Genomic DNA, 11,881 nt, shown 5'->3' with positions numbered 1-11,881 from the left:
GGCCTTCTCTAAATCCGTCTGTCTCGCCCGGTCTTCTTTCTCAAGAAGTTTGCAACGGTCTGCAGCGCTCTTTAACTTTTCGGCCATCTCGGCCATCTCTTCTTTGCTTCGGCAGTGAGCAGCCTGTTCGGCTCTCAACTCTTCAAGGGCCTTCTCGGCAGCCGCATCGCTTTTTCTGGTTTGCTCCTTAGCTCGGGCAAGTTCTGCCCTAAGATTCTCCACGGCGGCCGTACCATCTGCGTCAAGCACACACGTTGTAAGACACTGGCATGAAGCTCCTCTTACCTGATGCCGCCCGAAGAATTAAATACCTTGAGCCTCATCAAGCCGCTTGTTGACAAGCGCGATGTCGGCATCTGCCACGTCCAGTAGCCACTTTAGTTTGGCCACATCATCAGTTCGGCTTGATTCCAGACACCTCGCCACCTACATTCAAAGGCGACATCTTAGACCTGGGATTATGATCCTCTGCGTGCCGTCATTTCTTGACACCGCGCAGAGTCTCAGGGGCTACTATCTACATAGGGCGCATCTTACTTATGCGCAACTGACAAAAGTGTACATTATCTAACGTACCTCAAAACCCGTCAGTAAACTTTTGACGGCCTCATGCAATGTGCTTTCTGCGGATGAAATCCTTTCAATCACCGTGCCCATCAATGCATGGTGCTCTTCTGAGATAGAAGCTCGCCCCAGCAGAATCTTTAGTTCCTCCGGCCGAGCACCAGACGGTGCCGGACTTGTCCTATGGCCTCTTTCAAAGGCCGGACGCGGAGAGCCTCGGGGGGCCACATAGCTATCTTCCGCCCCTGCCAGATTCGGAGAAACCCTCCGCGACGACACCTCAGGGTCGCCCGCCTTGCTGGGCGGCATGGCAGGGGGAGGCGTTCCACTCTCCATCATCTCCGGAAGAAGATCCCCCGAAGGTGAGCTCTGCTGCGAAGGGCTGAGGTCCGATCTACAAGGTAAAATTTCGGTTAATATTCTCAGATATAAAATCAAGGATTTCTCTCATCCCTCAAAAGGAAAATCTTTTCTCCACTTACGGCTCGCTGGAGGGCTGATCCCCTTGAGGGCGTAGTCCTGCCAAGGAACTCCCTGGCGTCGGACCCTCTGACGAGGATTTTCTCCCCCGTTTTGAGGCCATGGTTTCCGGGTCATCAGAGGCGGCTCTCTTCTTCCCCTTAGGAGAGGAATTGTTGGTTCCTCCCTTCGGAGCAGCCTCCTTCGAAGAGGCCATAGCTTCCTTGTCCTCCCCCTCCAAAGGCATTATCTCCAGCATCCTGACCAACACGGGATCCGGCCTGGTTTCAGGAAGGGGAGCCGGACACCTGATCAGCTTCGCCTTCGCTATCCACTCCTGTTTAAAAGGACGGCTCTTTTAGAGGCAAGTTTATGACAATTATACGGATAGAAGGTCCAGGCACAGGGTTGCTTACTTGAGTATCCGAGCGATGGCAGCTTAGGCATGCGTCCTCGGTTAAATCCGGACACATCTCTTGTGATCCGAAGAACGTTCTATACATCTCCGCGGGCGTTGCGCCCATAAAATTCTGGAGAGCTCGCGGTCCCTCTGGATTAAACTCCCACAGGCGAAGGGGGCGACATTTGCCGAGCAATATTCGGCCAATCAGCATGACCTGCGTCACCTTGACCAAACTGAGGTCTCCTTCCAGGAGATCCTCAATTCGGCCCTGTAACAGGGGCGCATCTTTGGGCAAACCCCAATCTAATCCTTTGTTGACCCATGACGCTAGCCGTGATGGGGGACCCAAGCGAAAGGCAAGAGGCGCCGCCCACTTGGCGCTCCTAGGAGCGGTGATATAGAACCATTCTTGTTGCCACAAGCCGAGCTCTTCTTGAAAGGAGCCCTCGGGCCATGGAGCATCAGCATTCTTACTTATGACAGCGCCTCCGCACTCTGCGTGCCGCCCCTCGATCATCTTCGGCTCCAATCCAAAAGTCTTGAGCCATAATCCGAAGTGAGGAGTGACACGGAGGAACGCTTCGCACACAATGATGAATGAGGAAATGTGGAGGATGGACTTCGGAGCTAAGTCATAAAATTCCAGCCCATAGTAAAATAGCAGCCCCCTCACGAAGGGATCCATCGGGAAGCCTAACCCCTGAAGGAAGTGAGACATGAACACTACGCTCTCACCGGGCTGGGGACTGGGAATAGCCTGCCCTTGAGCAGGCAACCTATGCGGAATTTCGGCAGTCAAGAACTTAGCCTCTCTCAACTTTAGCATGTACTCCTCCGCGATGGAGGAGGGCATCCATCGGCCTTGAAGGTCGGAACCGGACATTGTCGAAGGTCCGAAGCGCCTGGAATCTGGAGCCTGGGGTGTTGGAACTCGAGGCGATGGGCGAACACGTTTGAGATTGGAAAAAGAAGTAAGGCCTTGGTCTCTTTATAAGAGGTTGAATACCAGGAGCCCTCCCCGTAACCGTTTGGGACTCGCCTTTAATCGAGAAAACATGCTAACGAGCACGATTGGGTTACCCACGTCCGTATTGATGAGAATCCCGTAAAAAGGGCACACGATCTCTGCTTTGACAAGATGTGCCAAGGAAACCGCCTCGCAAAACATGCTGAGGAGGAAAAGTAAAAACGATTCGAGTAAAGGACTTGGCTGTAGTGTGATGGCGCACTGCAGAATACGTCAGCAGATTTGATTTGTGTTAATATTATTCTCTTTATGGCAATATGTGGAAACTTATTTTGCAGAACCGGACACTACTCTTGGTGTTTACAAATCTTCTATGAAGGACTTTGAGGAGGAACCCGCCTTGCAATGCCGAAGACAACTTGCACGCCGGACTCGTCGTCATTGAAGCCTGGTTCAGGGGCTACTGAGGGAGTCCTGGATTAGGGGGTGTTCGGGTAGCCGGACTATACCTTCGGCCGGACTCCTGGACTATGAAGATACAAGATTGAAGACTTCGTCCCGTGTCCGGATGGGACTTTCCTTGGCGTGGAAGGCAAGCTTGGCGATGCGGATATTCAAGATCTCCTACCATTGTAACCGACTCTGTGTAACCCTAACCCTATCCGGTGTCTATATAAACCGGAGGGTTGTAGTTCGTAGGCGATCAACTCCATACACAACAATCATACCATAGGCTAGCTTCTAGGGTTTAGCCTCCTTGATCTCGTGGTAGATCTACTCTTGTACTACCCATATCATCAATATTAATCAAGCAGGAGTAGGGTATTACCTCCATCGAGAGGGCCCGAACCTGGGTAAAACAAAGTGTTCTCTGCCTCCTATTACCATCCGGCCTAGACGCACAGTTCGGGACCCCCTACCCGAGATCCGCCGATTTTGACACCGACAACGTCCCTTAGCGCACGCTTCCGCTATGTTGGGGGAACCTCTTCTGTCCTCCGGTGTTCGGCTGTCGGGGCTCCTCCTCGTCATCGCTATGTGACCCCTTGTCTTTGTTTTCGGCATTTAACTTGCCGGCCTGCTTGAACACCCAAAAATCCCTGTTGGTGTGGTTGGCTGGCTTGTCGGGGGTGCCGTGTATTTGACATGAGCGATCGAGTATACGGTCCAAACTGGACGGGCCCGGAGTGCTTCTTTTGAATGGATTTTTCCGCTGACCGGGTTTAGAGCCTTTGAATCCAGCATTGACTGTCATATCCTCGGTATTCTCGTTGTTGATGCGGCGCTTATGTTTGTTGCGACGTGACCTGCCATTGCCGTCCTTGGTATCCGAAGTACCATGGTTCTTTGATATGTTATTACTGCGAGCCAGCTAGCTGTCCTCTCCCACACAAAAGTGGGTCATAAGTGTCATGAGGGCTGCCATAGATTTCGGCTTTTCCTGGCCAAGGTGTCGGGCGAGCCACTCGTCGCGGATGTTGTGCTTAAAAGCTGATAGGGCCTCTGCATCCGGACAGTCGACGATTTGATTTTTCTTTGTTAGGAACCGTGTCCAGAATTGCCTGGCCGATTCCTCTGGCTGCTGAATTATGTGGCTCAAGTCATCGGCATCTGGTGGTCGCACATAAGTGCCCTGAAAGTTGTCGAGGAATGCGGCTTCTAGATCTTCCCAATAGCCAATGGACTCTGCTGGCAAGCTGTTGAGCCAATGTCGAGCTGGTCCTTTGAGTTTGAGTGGCAGGTATTTCATGGTGTGTAGATCGTCACCGCGGGCCATGTGGATGTGCAGGAGGAAATCCTCGATCCATACCGAAGGATCCGTTGTGCCGTCGTATGATTCGATATTTATGGGTTTGAAACCCTTTGGGATTTGGTGATCCATTACTTCGTGTGTGAAGCATAGGGGGTGTGCGGTGCCTCTTTACTGGGCTATATCGCGACGCAGCTCAATTGAGTCTTGCCCGCTGTGTTCGGCCCGGCTGGATTTACTTTTAGTGTATCCGGCGTGACGGTTATCGTCTCGCATAGTGGCGCGCCCTCGTGATCCGTAGATTGATCTTGCGTGCTTTGCTTTGTCCTCCAATACGTCTCGCAGGTCTGGCGTATTTCCCCATGCCTTGACATTTTTATTTGAGTGGCGTCGGAGTGCGGGCTAAGCTTTTGGCTGAAATGCCTCTCTGTCGCGGCCACGAGGTGGTCGATCGGCCGCGTCATACGCTGGAGATGTAGGTTTTGGTGCTTCCTCCTCCAGTCGGGGTAGCAACCTGCGCTTTGGGTAACTCTTGGAGGGACGTTCGAGTTTATATTCCTCGGCCGCAAGGACTTCGGTCCATCTGTCGGCTAGCAAATCTTGATCAGCTTGAAGCTGTTGTTGCTTTTTCTTAAGGCTATTTGTCATGGCTATAAGCCGGCGCTTGAAGCGCTCTTGTTCGACGAGATCCTCAGGCATGACGAATTCGTCATCATCGAGGCTTGCCTCGTCTTCGGAGGGAGGCATGTAATTATCATCCTCCGCCTCTCCATCTGCCACTCTCTTGGGAGGGCTGGCTTGTCCATCCTCCTGCCCTAAATCTTGGTGGAGGGGATTGTTGTCGTCTTCGGCACTGTCCGGAGTGCTATTATCTCCTGTGCCGGTGTCACCGCTTTTGCTTTGGCGAGACTTAGAGTGGCGCCGCTGACGTCGGTGCTTGGGTTGCTTCTTGGAGGGGTCATCCTCCGCTGTTCCATCGCCATTGCCTTCTTTGGGTGTGTCCACCATATATATGCCATATGATGAGGTGGCTGTCCAGTGCCCTGTGGGCAGTGGTTCTTGTTCGCCTCCTGCATCGTCGTCCATGCCATCGATGTCTTTGGAGTCGAAGTCGAGCATGTCGGTTAAATCGTCGACAGTGGCTACTAAGTGGGTGGTGGGTGGGCGGCAAATTTCTTCGTCATCCGCATCCCAATCCTGCCGGACATAGTTCGGCCAGGACTCTCCTGACAAGGTGCGAGACCTTAATGAGTTCAGTATGTCGCCAAAGGGCGAGTGCTGAAAGATATCCGCGGAGGTAAACTCCATGATCGGCGCCCAGTCGGATTCGATAGGCACAGGCGCAGGCGGTTCGGAGTCCATGACCGGGGAAGGATCCGGCAGCTTGGCATCACAGCTCTCGTGAAGGGTAAGGTCGATATTCGGCTCGATCGCCGCTGAGGATACGGCCTCCGTGTCGGGGTCTATCCACCTGTCCATGGATGGCGCAACTGGTTCCGAATTGAGGGTCGGAGCGGTTGCTGGCGCGATCTCCTGAACACTGTCCGATGGTAGAGCTAAATCATGCTCATCGTGACCGTGTGGCGCACAAGGAAGGGGCTCGAATCCGTCGAAGATCAAGTCTCTGCCGATATCGGCCGTGTAGTTTAAGCTTCCAAACCTGACCTGGTGGCCAGGGGCGTAACTCTCGATCTACTCCAGATGGCCAAGCGAGTTGGCCCGCAGTGCGAAGCTGCCGAATACAAAGATCTGTCTGGGGAGAAAAGTCTCACCCTGGGCTGCATCGCTATCGATGATTGAAGGAGCCATCAAGCCTAATGATGATGACACAGAGGGACTCTCAATGAAAGCACCAATGTCGGTGTCAAAACCGGCGGATCTCGGGTAGGGGGTCCCAAACTGTGTGTCTAAGGAGGATGGTAATAGGAGGCAGGGGACACGATGTTTTACCCAGGTTCGGGCCCTCTTGATGGAGGTAAAACCCTACGTCCTGCTTGATTATTCTTGATAATATGAGTAGTACAAGAGTTGATCTACCACGAGATCGAAGAGGCTAAACCCTAGAAGCTAGCCTATGGTATGATTGTATGTTGTCCTACGGACTAAAACCCTCCGGTTTATATAGACACCGGAGGGGGCTAGGGTTACACAAGGTCGGTTACAAAGGAGGAGATATACATATCCGTATTGCCTAGCTTGCCTTCCACGCCAAGTAGAGTCCCATCCGAACACGGGACGAAGCCTTCAATCTTGTGTCTTCATAGTCCAACAGTCCGGCTGTCCAGGGACCCCCTAATCCAGGACTCCCTCACCCGCGATGACCATCCAACTATACTCCGGATCGGCACACAGCTTCTTCCCCCTGGTCTCAGCAGGTTCCACAGTCATATTTCTTTTTTTATCACATTACCTGTACTCACATGCATCGACGTACTATTCAAATATAACATGTGGATTTATACAACGCTTATCTATTGTTATTTCTTGTTGAAATTCTTTTGTCAAGTGGCATCCGTACACCGCGATATGCCTTAAATATGCCAAGGGCTTTGTTTTACCCATAATACGGCAACAAAGTCCGAACACCTTCATGGAAGTTCAGCACCCCGAACTTATAGCATTATATGCATCAGCTCCGAATCATGTCTTTGGTCAAATGTAGGGTTTGCCCGGCTCCCATGTTTTGCTGCGTTACGTTCCGCTATACCGGCTAAGGTGGCACAGGGAGAACTACTGCGATTGTGTCTCGGTTCTTTCAGACGGGCACCTCAGTAGAGAAAGCCAAAAACTGACTGTCATGATACGGCGAGAGCTAGTCAGCTGTTCGAGAGGTTGTAGAATCTTTAAGGATTCCTCCCGCATAATGTCATAACCAATGCAGCATGCGATGGATCCGCTTTTCTTCCGATCAGGTGCTTATATAGCCCCTCGTGCGGTCTTCCGAACACCAGGGGTTGTGCCTACCTTCCTTTTATAAAGCTCCTATGGCTAAGTGAGAGTGATAAAGCCCTATAGTACGATTGCCTGGTTCGTTGTGATGAACACCTCCTTCGAAGGACCCAAAACTAGGATAAAGAGTGATCAGATTTATCCCGAACACCCCTGTACTTCCTACGTGGGGGCAGAAGCCGACGACTGGCCAACTCTCAGGATTAATATATAAAACAGCCGCGCAGGAGGATAAACTTTTATATAACATGCAATAAACAATAGAAATGACCTTGTTCAACATTACAAAGGACAACATGATTATATTGATGGAAATATAATGTCCTAGAATTGGCTCGGTGGGCCATAGCCGGATAATCAGATCTTTCATCGCTAGCTTGGCTGCCCTATGCAGTTCGATCAGCTGTTTCAGTTGGTCCGCAAAAGGCACCGGATAATTCGGTGCCAGATACTGCGACTAGAAGAGCTTATCGGCAGTGTTCCCTTCTTCAGCTCGGTAGAATTGGGCGGCATCCGATATGCTGCGGGGCAGTTCCGCAAATACCCCTGGAGAAATCTGAACTCAAGGTTAGAAACATGATTTTCTCCTCAAATACTTGCTTTACATGGAAAAAAGCCTTACCCACCGCGATCGTCCTCGCCTCTTGGATCTCCTGCTGGGCACCTTGGGTTTCCCCCTGGGCATCGCGCGCGGCCTGATGAGCCCTGGCGAGTTCAGATTCTTTCTCCGTTAAACTCTGCTCCAAGGTCTCGCATTTCTTCATGGACTCTTGAAGCTCCTGCTCAGCTTCAATAACCCTGGCCTCGTGCTTCTCACTAAGAGCCTGCTCTGCGGCTGCCTTTTCCTCGGCCTCGGCAACAACCTTCCTCAGAGCCTCGACTTCGGTCATCGCCCCTGGCGCAAATAAAGAAACATATTTTATCATACTGGAAATTTGCTCGCACTGAACGTGAACAAGGCTTGCGCATACCTTGCTCATCTTCCAACTGCATTTTCAACTGGACAAGTCCTTCTTTGGCCCGCTCCAGACTTTTATTCAGTCCTGAGACCTCCGCAGTATGAGAGGTAGCAGCCGCTGCAGACGCCTTCTTATAAAAGAAGAGAGATAGATGTCATCAAGTGAGTCTTCCTGCGAACATAAAATTGATCCTCTGTCCGGTCCTTTCTTGCACCGAACAGTGTATCAGGGGCTACTATCTATACTATGACACTCTTTGAAACCTCATAAAACATACCTCAAAGCCTTTTATAAGGCTGATACAGGCTTCATTCAGTCCACTCTCAGTAGACTGAATCTCCTTAATCACCGCACCCATCAGGGCACGGTGCTCATCGACGATGGAGGCGCTCTTCAGCGCCGCCAACAAAACATCCGGCACCTCTGGTCGGACAGAGATTGCCGGTGGAACAGGCATGCCCCCTCCAGCCCAGGGAGGCTGCCTGCTTGATTCTGGAGCCGTATTGATCTCCGGAATTGCGTCCGGCTGGGAGCCGAATTCAAGATGGCTCCCGCCGTCGACCCCCATGGGAATCTCCTCGGTGTTATTCACATATTTGGGGGAAGGGGCCTTCGAGGCTGCTCTCCATAGCATCGAGCTCAGCAAATCCTCGGATGAGGATCGTTCGGTGCGGGACCTCGCCGGACTACAAAAATATAGCTCAGGTTAAAATATTATGCCATGATGAGTCTGGACGCATAAACGTGTTCGTATTTTATACTCACGAGTTCACCAGGGGCTGGGCCCTGGAGTCCCACGCCGGGCTGCTGTCGGCAGCAGCAGTGGACTCTTCTGGAAGAGGAGCTTTTCCCCTTTTAGGAGACTCAGCCTCCAAGTGGATGGAGGCCGCCCTTTTCTTTCTTCCCCCCGCTAGGGATTCATCTTCCTCCTCCTCGTCGTCCTCTTCGAAGGCAGAACGGACTTTGGAGCCTTCGGATATTGTGTCTGAAGTGTCGCAGCAACGAAGGCCGCCCCGGGTCTTTTTGGCCTCCTTCTCGGCCTTCTTCTTCGGTTCCTTGTATGGCGCCGGGACCAGCATCTTCTTCAGAAGTGGGCCGGCCGGTTCTTCAGGCAACGTGGCCGGACAGTGGATCCGCCCCGCCTTCTTCACCCAGCCCTAGGGGAGTCGAGGAAAACACATTAAGCATTTCCCTTGGTTTATGCAGATAAAATGCGTAAAAACTTACCGATCTTGCAGGGCGGGACAGTTGGTACCCGCGGTCCTTGGCCGAGTCCGGCCATGATTTGCCGGACTTGAAAAGCACCTTCCAGATGTCTTTGTGCGAGGAGCCAAAGAGCTCTTGCAAGGTCTGGTGCTTGGCCGGATCGAATTCCCATAGATTGCAAGTCCGGTGCTGACAAGGCAGGATCCGGCGAACTAACATCACCTGGACTACATTGACAAGTTCGATGTTCTTGTATTCCATATCTTTAACGCGCGTCTGGAGCACAGACAGTTCGTCAGACGAAGACCAGTTTAGGCCCTTCTTAGGCCAGGCCGTAAGCCGCAAAGGGGCTCCGAATCAGAACTCTGGAGCAGCGGCCCATTCCGTGCCGCGCGGCTTAGTAATGTAAAACCACTGATGTTGCTACTCTTTGATGGAATCATTAGAAGTACCTGTTGGCCATGTAATGTTGGGCATCTTGCTCACCATAGCGCCCCCACTCGGCGTGCTTGCCGCTCACCACCTTGGGCTTCACATTAAAGATCTTCAGCCACAAGCCAAAGTGTGACGAGATGCGGAGAAAAGTCTCGCACACGACGATGAATGTCGAGATGTTGAGGAAGGAATTGGGGGATAGATCATGAAAATCGATCCCGTAATAATACATGATGCCGCGAACGAATGGGTGGAGGGGAAACCCTAGCCCGCGGGCAAAATGAGGGAGGAATACAAACCTCTCTTGGGGTTTCGGAGTAGGAATGATCTATCCCGCCGTCGGGAGATGGTGGCCGATTTTTTTGGCCAGATACCCGACCTCCCAAAGCTTTTTGATATGCTTCTCCTGGACGGTAGAGGCCATCCACTTGCCTCCTGCCCCGGATCCGGACATTTTTGGAAGGCCTTTGTGGGCGGAGAAGACGAACGCTCGGGCGATGGAGCTCGGGCGAAGCGGAATGGATCGGGAAGAAGAAGGCATGGGTGCGAAAGGGAGTCCTTATCCCCTTATAAAGGCAGCAGGGATTCTGCGCCTCCCCACTTGCCTGGTAAACTCGCTTATTCCCCAAGCGCCGTGATTGATGGCGCGGTTGGGTTACCCACACCCGTATTCATGAGAATCCCGTGATAAGGGGACACGATCTCTGCTTCGACAAGACGTGCCAAGAAAGCCGCCTCGCAATATGTGCAGTAGCTGGTTGAGAAAAATGGTTCGAATAATGACCGGGCCATGTCGTGATGTCACGCTATGAAATTTATTAGCATATTAGATTTGTGGGGTATTATACTCTCTACGGTGGTATGTGGAATTTGTTTTGCAGAGCCGGACAAATTTCGGCTAGCTTCTACGATCTCGTGGTAGATCAACTCTTGTAATACTCATATCATCAAGATCAATCAAGCAGGAAGTAGGGTGTTACCTCCATTGAGAGGGCCCGAACCTGGGTAAACATTGTGTCCCCCGCCTCCTATTACCATCCGCCTTAGATGCATAGTTCGGGACCCCCTACCCGAGATCCGCCGGTTTTGACACTGGCAATGAGCGGAAATGAGACTAACAAAATGGGAAAACTGAAAAACAATGAGATAGAACCAGTAAACCAGAAAGGAGTACTTTCTATCTACAAGTTGGATTATTTCCATGTGAGCATCTGCGTCTGTGTTTCCCAACAAAATAAAATAAAAATTGACACACGCAATGGGATCATGGGCCTAATTCTACTGCACTTGTTTGGTACGACAAAACTCAGCACTACCCCAGTCGAAAGTTGGAACTAACCCAATGCAATGCATACGTCGTCATAATTGCGGCAACAAACATGAGACGAGGGATGGAAAAGTAAGGCGAGAGTTGCCTCTCCCCCTCCCCGTACCCTCCCCCCCTGAGCGGGGCGGCCGGGGCAGCCCTCCCTCCCCTCGCCGCCTAGCTCCCACCTCCCACCCCTCCTCCTGCCGCTGTTGTCGGCTGGTGTTGCCCACGCAGCACAGTGGCGAAGCCGGCGGTGGCAGCCCTCTTCCTCTCCCCCTCGCGGTTCCCTGGCTCAGGCGGCGGTTTCCAGTGACGGTGCACCTCGGCGGGCGGTGCTCCGGTGTAGATCGGGCGAAAATACGGCGGCGGCGCGACCCTTTGGTGGCGGTGGCGGCTGGCGGCGGGGGTTGGCCGACAAAGCCCTGCAGGCCCAGATCTAGGCCCTTTTGCGTCCGATCTGGGTTAGGGCAGGTTGGTCTGGCCTCCGGCGGGTCTCCTCTGGCTGGGCTAGCGAGATGCGATCGTTGGGATCGGCGGCTCTGCACTGCGTCAGCAGGAGCTTAACGGGCCCGATCCGGGCCCGGCTGGGCAGGGGGTCCGGCATGCTCCCGCGCCTGCGTCCGGTCTGCTACGGCTTGTGCCAGTGGAGGTGGTCCCCTCCCACGTGGCTGTGGTGCTCCCGGTCCCTATCGGCGGTGGTCTCGTTTGGTTCGGCCGGCCTCGCATCGTCTGCGGTGGAGAAACGACGGTGGTGTCCTTGTGACTGTGGTGGCGCAAGTTGGTGGGCGGTTGGCGTCGTGGAGCCGCGGTTGGTCCTGGGTTGTGGGTATGAGGGGTAGGGCGAAATCCCTCTCGGGTCCACCCGGCACCGACGTGGTGA

Source organism: Triticum urartu, chromosome 3A (assembly GCF_056163025.1).
Source record: "Triticum urartu cultivar PI428250 chromosome 3A, HENAU_Tu73, whole genome shotgun sequence".
NCBI classification, from domain to species: domain Eukaryota; kingdom Viridiplantae; phylum Streptophyta; class Magnoliopsida; order Poales; family Poaceae; genus Triticum; species Triticum urartu.
The sequence above is the reverse complement of the archived record's forward strand: the minus strand, read 5'-3'. Positions refer to the sequence as shown.